An 8,656-nucleotide genomic window follows, 5' to 3' on the forward strand; every position below is an offset into this window, starting at 1 on the left:
TCTCACCCCCACCCCCCACTTGCTGCTCTGTGCAAGGAGACACCAGATCTTTGGATTTCCAAGAAAAGCTGGAAGCCCTGGTTGAGTGTTTGTTTTTAAAGTGAAATATCTCAACTTGTAAATGTTGGCAGTTAATTGAGAAAAAAGTCAACGCACTGAAAACTTCTGTTCGCACCAAAATCCACTCACGGATGTTTATAGCGGCTTAGTCATAATTGCCCAAACCTGGAGGCAACCGAGACGTCCTTCAGTGGGTGACGGATGAATAAACCGGGGTGCATCCAGACAACGGACTATTATCCAGGGCTAAAAAGAAAATGAGCTCTCAAACTATGAAATGACGTGGAGGGAACTGACATGCGCATCTCTAAGTGAAAGAAGCCAATCTCAGAAAGGGACGACCTGAAAGGGACAGGATGCCAACCAGATGATGTTTCAGAAAAGGCAACACTAGGGCGACAGCAAACAGATCGACGGCTGCCAGGGTTAGGGGTAGGGTGGGATGCACAGGTGTAGCAGAGAGGAGTGTTTGGGCAGCAAAACCTTTGGGGAGGATACTAGAAGGGTGAGCACGTGTCACTGTCCGTTTGTCCAGACCCATATGATACACAGCGTCAAGGGTGAGCCCTGATGCAAAGTATGGGCTTTGGATGATGACGTTGTGTCCTGGGGGATGTCGATCATGGGGGAGGCTCTGTGTGTGTGTGTGTGTGTGTGTGTGTGTGTGTGTGGTGGCTGGGGGCACATGGGAACTCTCTCTACTTTCTGCTCACTTTTGCTCTAAATGTGCTCTAAAAATATAAGGTCTATTTTTTTTTTTAAGTCGACACATCGCTGACAGAGCCATTTGGGCTCCGTACGTCAGAAAGACCCACGTACAATCTCAGTCGCGCGTTTTTGTTCAAAACTAGACCGTTAGCTTCATGAAGGCAGAAGTCCCACTAACTCCTGTTCCCTGCTGGGTCCCTGAGGAGGGTGTAGCACAATGTCGAGCAAGAAGGAATGGAAGGAAGAAGAAGGACTAAGCGCCATTCGCTTGACAAGGATGGTTCTGGAAATCAGCATTTACTGAGAGCCAATGGTGTCACCACCACCATACCGGCTACTCAATGAGCCTCTTCCCGTGAATGCCACTTAACACTCTCGTGATGGAGGTATTGTCCGCTCTGCGTTGCAGGTGTAGAAACAGAGGCTCAGGGGGCTCACACTGCCCACCCAATATCACATCGCAGGTAAGTGGCAGAGCCTGGGATGGCTCCCAGGGCTCCCAGGTGACAGCGGTGAAAGCTTCCACTCCAGCCTGCCTTGGGATAGATGGATAGATGGACAGATGGTGGATAGATGCTGGACGGATGGATGGATGGATGGATGGATCTGGAGAACCCTTCCCCCAGTGAAAATTCCAGCATTATCTTTCTCCCTTTTCCACTTCCCATCGCTGCTGAGACTCCAGCTATTTCCAATTCAGCAGCAAATGAGGTGCCCAGACAGGGCCAGCTTCACAGTTAGCAACAAAACCAGTTTAAACTGGGAGTGGGGGGCGAAGGGAAAATGCCTGTCTTTCCTCCTTTGAGCCTTGGAAAGGCGCAAACGACGTGTGAGGCTAATCACAGAGCCCTCCCCCAGGCCTGCTGCAGAATCCACATTCACCAACGACCCCCCCCCCCCACTCCGACCCCAGCCAGGCCAGTGAGTTTCAGGAAGAAATGCCTCCCCATGATAATAGGCCCCTCCTGGGGAGACAGAGTGAGATACACATGATTCTCCCAACATTTCCCACTCCCTTCCGAGCCGCGGGATCCGGGGCAAGGAACTTACCCCGGTAGCCGAGCCTCTCATTTGCACAAAGCCATAAGTCATACCCTGCTGTCTATTTTGACAACAAAGAGAAATGATTTTGCCCCGGTACAGTACCTAGCACAGAGTAGGTGCTCATTAAATTTCCATGTCCCTCCTCCCCTGTGCTCAGCCAAATGGTTATTCCAGTTCAGGCTACAAACCTGGGGGAACTGGACCATTTCCTTTGATAAATGGAGCATTCGTGTACTCTCCTTGCACAAGGCTAGTAAGTACCCGGTATTGGGGTCCTGGTATTTCTGGCCTCACGGAAGGGGTAGTGGAGAGCTAGATTACTGCTCTCAGACTGAGCCAAGCATTGTATTTCAGGCTCTTTACGTCTCCCCAAGAGCCCGAACGACCGTGAGCACCGGTTCTAACCTCAGATTTGCAGGATCGATCTTTATTCCCCACTTAGGTGCCTGAACCAAGAGCTCAGTTAGTCTCCAAGCGAAAGGGGGCATTTTTTGTTTGTCCCCAGGCCCTCCCGGCCAGGGCCTGCGTCTGCTTTTTATGTGCTCCAGTAAACCCAAAAGTCTTCTCCAGTTAATACGGTAATTATGGCTTCCAAGTCAGCGGAAAGACCGAGATTTTCCCAGAGCCTCTAAAAAAGGAAAATACAAAACCTGGGCCATAAAAACCAGGCCCAAGTGCAGCAGACTGGAACACGGGAAGCTGTGGGGCATCATGGGAAGAAGATGGCAGCCAAGGGCCCCGGAGAGTTTCCACACTGGCTTCCGCCCTTGGTGGGACCTGGGGTAGAGCACCCTAACTCTCTGGTCTCAGCTTCCTCATCTGTATAACGGGGTCGACACGCCCCACGAGGATTGCCGAGTCCCAGCGCGCTACAGAACCCGTAGGATTTGTGCTCCTTTGCGTGTCCGTTGAACACACACGCGTTAGTGGTCCGCCCTGTGCTACGTGGCCAGCACGACTGCTCTCTCTGTTCTGACACCCACCTTCTGAAGTAGGTACCGTCGTCTCCGCGGGAAGAAATGAGACTCCGACACAATGGGTGACTTAACCCAGGCCACACGGCTAATAAGAAACAGAGTAGGGGTCAAAGCTATCTGGGTCTCCTCTGCCCCCAGACGTGCGCTCCCACCACCAAGCTATAGCAGTCCCCGTTGGAATGCTTGGGCCACGGCTAGAGGGACCTCAGGTGCGTCCAGGTGAGAAACTGACTTGCCCAGCGCCATACCTGTGTGTCTGTGACCGCTCCAGAGTCGGGGCACTGTCGCAGCTGATGTCCGCGGTCTCCTGTTGAAGACTCCCCGTTGCGAAAGAAATGCCCCAGGCGGGGCGCCTGGGTGGCGCAGTCGGTTAAGCGTCCGACTTCAGCTCAGGTCGCAAGTCTCGCGGTCCGCGAGTCTCGCGGTTCGCGAGTTCGAGCCCCGCGTCGGGCTCTGGGCTGATGGCTCAGAGCCTGGAGCCTGTTTCCGATTCTGTGTCTCCCTCTCTCTCTGCCCCTCCCCCGTTCATGCTCTGTCTCTCTCTGTCCCAAAAATAAATAAACGTTGAAAAAAAAAATTTATAAAAAAAAGAAATGCCCCAGGTACGTAGCTACCTCTGTCTGTCCAGAGCAGAGTTGCCCAGAAGCGGGAGTGTGCCAGCCATGCGCCAGCGCCCCCACCCCACCCGACACTCACCGCCTGGAGAAAGAATCACCCAGTGGGAAAGTTACCGCCTTTATGCTTCTTTCTCGGCCTTGCTGATTTTGTCAAGAAGAAAGGCTCGCCTAATGCCTATCTTCCTTGTTTCACGGTGGAGAGAAAGCTCATCTCAGGGTCACATCCTTTAGCAGACAAAAGACAAAAGTATGCAGCTAGAGGAATATGTCCCGCTTTTCGTTTTGCTTTTCTCTCTTTTTTTTAACGTTTACTTCTTTCTGAGAGACAGGGCGTGAGCAGGGGAGAGACAGGGAGAGGGAGACACAGAATCCGAAGCAGGCTCCAGGCTCTGAGCTGCCAGCACAGAGCCCGAGGCCAGGCTCGAACTCACGGACCGCGAGATCACGACCTGAGCCGAAGCTGGACGCTTAACCAACTGAGCCACCCCCGGGGTCCCTCATTTTGCGTATTTCTAAGATGACTTTCTGCTTCTCACAAGGGGTGCAGTTTTCTGTCTATATATACAGTTTCCTCTCAAGGAAATGTATTCAAGTAAAATGAGGATTGAGTTAAGAAAAATTATTAGTGGGGCGCCTGGGTGGCGCAGTCGGTTAAGCGTCCGACTTCAGCCAGGTCACGATCTCGCGGTCCGTGAGTTCGAGCCCCGCGTCAGGCTCTGGGCTGATGGCTCAGAGCCTGGAGCCTGTTTCCGATTCTGTGTCTCCCTCTCTCTCTGCCCCTCCCCCGTTCATGCTCTGTCTCTCTCTGTCCCAAAAAAAAGAAAAAAGAAAACGTTGAAAAAAAAAAAAAGAAAAATTATTAGTAACTGCGGATTTAACATTTTTGGCGTATTTAATTCAAATTTAATTTTAAATCAAGTAAACAGTAGTTCAGGCACCCCGCAGCTATGGCTCGCGCCCAAGCGTGACTCCTGCAGGGCCCTGCAAGGTGAGCAAATCGTGCTCCGTCCCCAGCTCTGGTTCAAGCTGCGTGACCCAGATGAGGGGGAGGCCCAAGGCTGGCTCCACAGGTGTGTGTCCTGTGGTGGCCACACCAGGTGCCCTGTAGCACTGAGCCTGATGACCGGCACCACTCGGTTGACCAGATTCCTCGCACGTCTGGAATCCAAACACGGAACTTGGGTCTCATGACGCTGAGGCTGGACGGGAAGGGGACCCTCGCTCTTCCCCAGCCAGGACCGGGACAGGGTCCCGGGTTGTGTGAAAGGTACCCTAACTATGGGTGACTCACTCTCTGGGTCTGGGTCTGGTCTCTCCTCCAGCTGAGGCTACCTTTTGTTTTATCTGGTAAATAGAGGCAGAGTGCCCCCTTCCGTGTCCCTGGGTTCTTCGCAAATATTGCCTCAGTTAATCCCCACCATCCGACGGAAGGGCACTGCTGGTCGACCCATTTTACAGATAGGGAGACTGAGGAAGGGCGACCCGGGCTCCACAACCAGAAGCAGCGGATCAGGACTTGGCGTTCGTGGACTCAGTGGCACGTGACTGAGGTCGGCAGACGGCCGACCCGGTGTCCCTCCTGCATCACCCAAGCAGTCGGTGTCAGCGTGAGCCCCTCTCCAGCCAGAATGTCCTCTGCCGACAGGGGAATGGCGTCTGCCCACCAGAAGCACTCTGACACGAGATATGGGTTTCAGGAACAGCGCCAGGATGGGAGTCAAGTCTCCTAACTCCTCGCTGGCTCCCCGACCTCCTGCTGTGTGAGCTGGGTCTAGTGCCTACCCTCTCTGGGCCTCAGTCTTTGCATCTGTAAACAGGCAGGTGTTATCCCAATCCGGGGTCAGAACACTACAGCCTGCGGGCCAAACCTGGCCTGTTTTTGTGAAGTCTTACCAGCACGGTCACGCCCGTTCGCTTACACAGCGAATGACTGCTGTGTCCCCACAACAGCAGCACGGGGTCCTTGCGACAGACCTAAAATATTTCCTCTCTGGCCCTTTGAAGTGTTCTGACCCCTCTCCTGGCAGATCCGCACAGAGACCGTTTCATTCACCTACTATTTTCCCAGAGCCTAGAACCGTGCCCGGCATCCAACGGCTTCCCCCGACACTTGCTGAACGAATGCCTAAGTCTAAGGGCCCTGCCCGCTCGGATGGTCTGGACTTATCGTGGCCGGTGGACCACGGTCGCCTCAGAGGCCTGCGACCTGTATGTCTCCTTTAGTTGTCATTAAGCAGATGGCCCAGTGACCGTTGGTGGGGGCGAGCCGCTCAGGTCTCTCTTGGAGAAGGAACCTGGGGCTCATCGTCAGGGCGAGCACTGAGCTGCCAGCCTTCTGCCGACGGAGCCATCCGGCTCCATCCAGCTTGGCCTTCGAGCCAGGACCAGGCATTTCCGGGCCAGGCCGCCGTCAATAGCTGGTCTCTAGAGGGGCGGTAGGGCCCGGCCACTCGTGTCCTTAGCACGCGTCCTCAGCAAGCAATCTTTGCTCTGGAGTTCTCCACCGGGCTGGCCGAGACTTTGCCAGAAGCTCACTGGGGTCGAAGACTCTCTCTCCCTGATGCTCCTGCCTCCTCTCCCTCACGGGCTTTGCCTACAGTGAATCCCGGGACGCCCCAAACCCACCTGAGCAACGAGCTTCTGCAGGACGTGAACTGCCCCGGGGACCAAGTCCTCAGCATGCGTTTATCAAGCTGTATAAGGAGCGCTGGGCTGGGAGCTGGGGGGAGGGCCCATTAATCTCAGGATGAACAAACCTGGTCACCAGCTTTGAGGGCTCGCCCGGGAAGACGGGATCCAAACCCCCCGGGTTCCCACACTCCAACATGGGCTCCAGCATTCACAGACTTGCAGAACTTTCCAGTTTGGTGAGCCCTCAGTAGCGCCCCTGTTATTTGTAGAGGAACAGACTGGTCTTGGAAAGGTGTTGGGGGCTGTGGGGCCAGTGACCTCTGCCCTCCTGAGGCTGGAAGCAGCAGGGACCTCGGAACCGTAGACTGAGGCATCCGCTTCATTACAACAGCTGATGAGGGAGCAGAGCTCAGATCTGCAGCCAAAAACCAGAGTCCCTGAGTTTTCGTGCACAGAGTTAATCCAACCCCACAACCGCGGGCCTCTTTTCTCACAGAAGGAGGGGTCGGATTCCACCCCTGGGTTTCCCATCCCAAAGTCACCGCTGGTTAAGCTACTCCCCCTCCCGAAGCTGGCAGGAGGCCAGACTGTTTACCTCCTTTTTATCCTGCGGAGGGGAGAGCAGACAGTCTCTGGCCACGGACACTGAGGAGTGCGGAACAGCAGAAGGGGCTCATCTCGGGTCGCATGTAGGCTGTTGGTGACAGAAAAATTAAACCTGACATTACTGAGAACACGATAACGAGATGCCTGGAGGACACAGCACGGGCCATGGCTGGAATTCTGGGAGCGAGTCGCAGAGCGTGGGGAAGACATGGGGACCAGCGCAAGGGGACACATCCCCATCTCTTGCAGCGGGAGCCCAGGGAGGGCCGGAGCCCCCTGGAGGGCTGCCCGGTGGCAGCGGCAGCTCTCGAGGGACTCAGATGCCATCTGAAGGCCAGCACTGAAGCCAGGAAGGAGTGGAGGAGAAACACCCCCGGCCTCTTTCTGTGGCCCCGCCCCCGAGCCGCGACCGGAGCCTCTCTATGGCTGAAGCCACAGAGCAAGGGAAGCTGGGTAATGTAGTCCGCGGGGGCAACGTTCCAGGCACAGAGCAACAGGGAACAGAGGTGGAGGGCAGCGGGGCTTGGGAGGGATGCAGGCAGGCAAAAAACAGAATGAAGAGAACCAGAGCTGACGATCCCACGAGATTTATGCGCAATATTTCATTTATCCTCCCACGATGCCATGAGGTAGGAGACATCCGCCTTTTTTTTTTAATTATTTTTTCTGTTTATTTTATTTTTGAGAGAGAGAGAGAGAGAGAGAGAGACAGAGCGCGAGTGGGGGAGGGGCAGGGAGAGGAGGAGACACAGAATCCGAAGCAGGCTCCGGGCTCCGAGCTGCCAGCACAGAGCCCCACGCGGGGCCTGAACCCAAGAATCCCGACATCACGACCTGAGCCGAAGCCGGACGTTTAACCGACTGAGCCACCCAGGACACGCGTCCCTTTTACAGATGAGGAAGCTGAGGCTCGAGAGGGTAGGAAATTTGGCCGAAGGATCACAGCCAAGACGTGCCAGCGCCCAGACTGGAACCTCCGTCTTCCAAGTCTTCCCATTCCTTCCCAGCAGACCCCGCGAGGGGTCAGCAAGCTTCCAGGGGCCCTGTCTGTCTGGGTCCCTGCCAGACTGGGGAAGGCCGGCTTTTCAAGACCGAACGTTCCCAAGTTTTACAAATTCGCCCCGCGTTAGTTCCAAGAAGCATTTCATTTGCCAATTCTGCAGCAAAGTGCCAGTCCCCGCTAATCAAGCCCCGAAGGCCACGGACTCTGCGAGCTTTCAGCTTCATTACCTGCGTGCACCCACTCGTTGCGCTCCTCCAGACGTTTAGAGGCTTCTGTCCAACGTTTGGCTTGTGAAACACGCAGGTGCAGCTCTCCAGGAGCGCCCGGATGAAACACCAGCAGGGAGAAGAAGCAGGAGCGCGGGAAGGGTGTGCGAAGGGCTCCCGGCACTAACTGGGATGCTGGAAACTCCTCTGGAGGTGGGGGTGCAGGGGGGAGGGCAAGGGAGGGACTCTGCTCTCCGCTTACCCCCTCCCCCTCCCCCAGTGGCTGCTTCGTGAATCGTTCTGAAACGCGCGCCCCTGCCCCGTGGCTGCTACGTGTCAGGTTCCAGGGAGAGGCCTGGCACAGAGCCGGGGGTTCAAATGCAGGAGAGCAGAGGGACTGACGCAAGGCTCTGGGCGGCAGGCCCCGGGTTCCAGTCCTGCCCTCCCGGCTCCTTGGCTGGGCGACAGTGGACATGCTGTCCCTTTCAGTCGCATTTTCCCAACTTGTAAAATCAGAATCATGCAGAACCAAAACGATGCGTCTACCTGACAGGATCGGTAAAAAATGGTAAATGATGTGAGTTGAAAAATAGTTAACTGTGTAACTGGTGCAAAAAAAAAAAAAAAAAAAAAAAAATCAGGTAGGGGCGCCCGGGTGGCTCAGTCGGTGAAGCGTCCAACTTTGGCTCAGGTCATGATCTCATGGTTGGTGGGTTCAAGCCCCGCATCGGGCTCTGTGCTGACAGCCCGGAGCCTGCTTCAGATCCTCTGTCCCTCTCTCTTTCTCTGCCCTTCCCCCGCTCA

At 55.2% G+C, this 8,656-nt stretch overlaps 1 long non-coding RNA gene across 1 annotated transcript; it reads right to left on the bottom strand.

Moving 5' to 3' along the window:
- Window positions 1-6,094: 6,094 nt before the first annotated feature.
- LOC121031333 (uncharacterized) lies at window positions 6,095-8,193 on the bottom strand. Its single transcript, XR_005790687.1, has 3 exons — window positions 7,874-8,193; window positions 6,633-6,731; window positions 6,095-6,452 (listed from the first exon to the last, which is right to left on the bottom strand). It is a non-coding gene; the product is annotated as an uncharacterized LOC121031333 (long non-coding RNA).
- Between the last annotated feature and the right edge of the window lie 463 nt (window positions 8,194-8,656).

The sequence above is a fragment of the Herpailurus yagouaroundi genome, unplaced genomic scaffold, assembly GCF_014898765.1.
Source record: "Herpailurus yagouaroundi ecotype Mexico unplaced genomic scaffold, PumYag 141, whole genome shotgun sequence".
Classification (NCBI taxonomy): domain Eukaryota; kingdom Metazoa; phylum Chordata; class Mammalia; order Carnivora; family Felidae; genus Herpailurus; species Herpailurus yagouaroundi.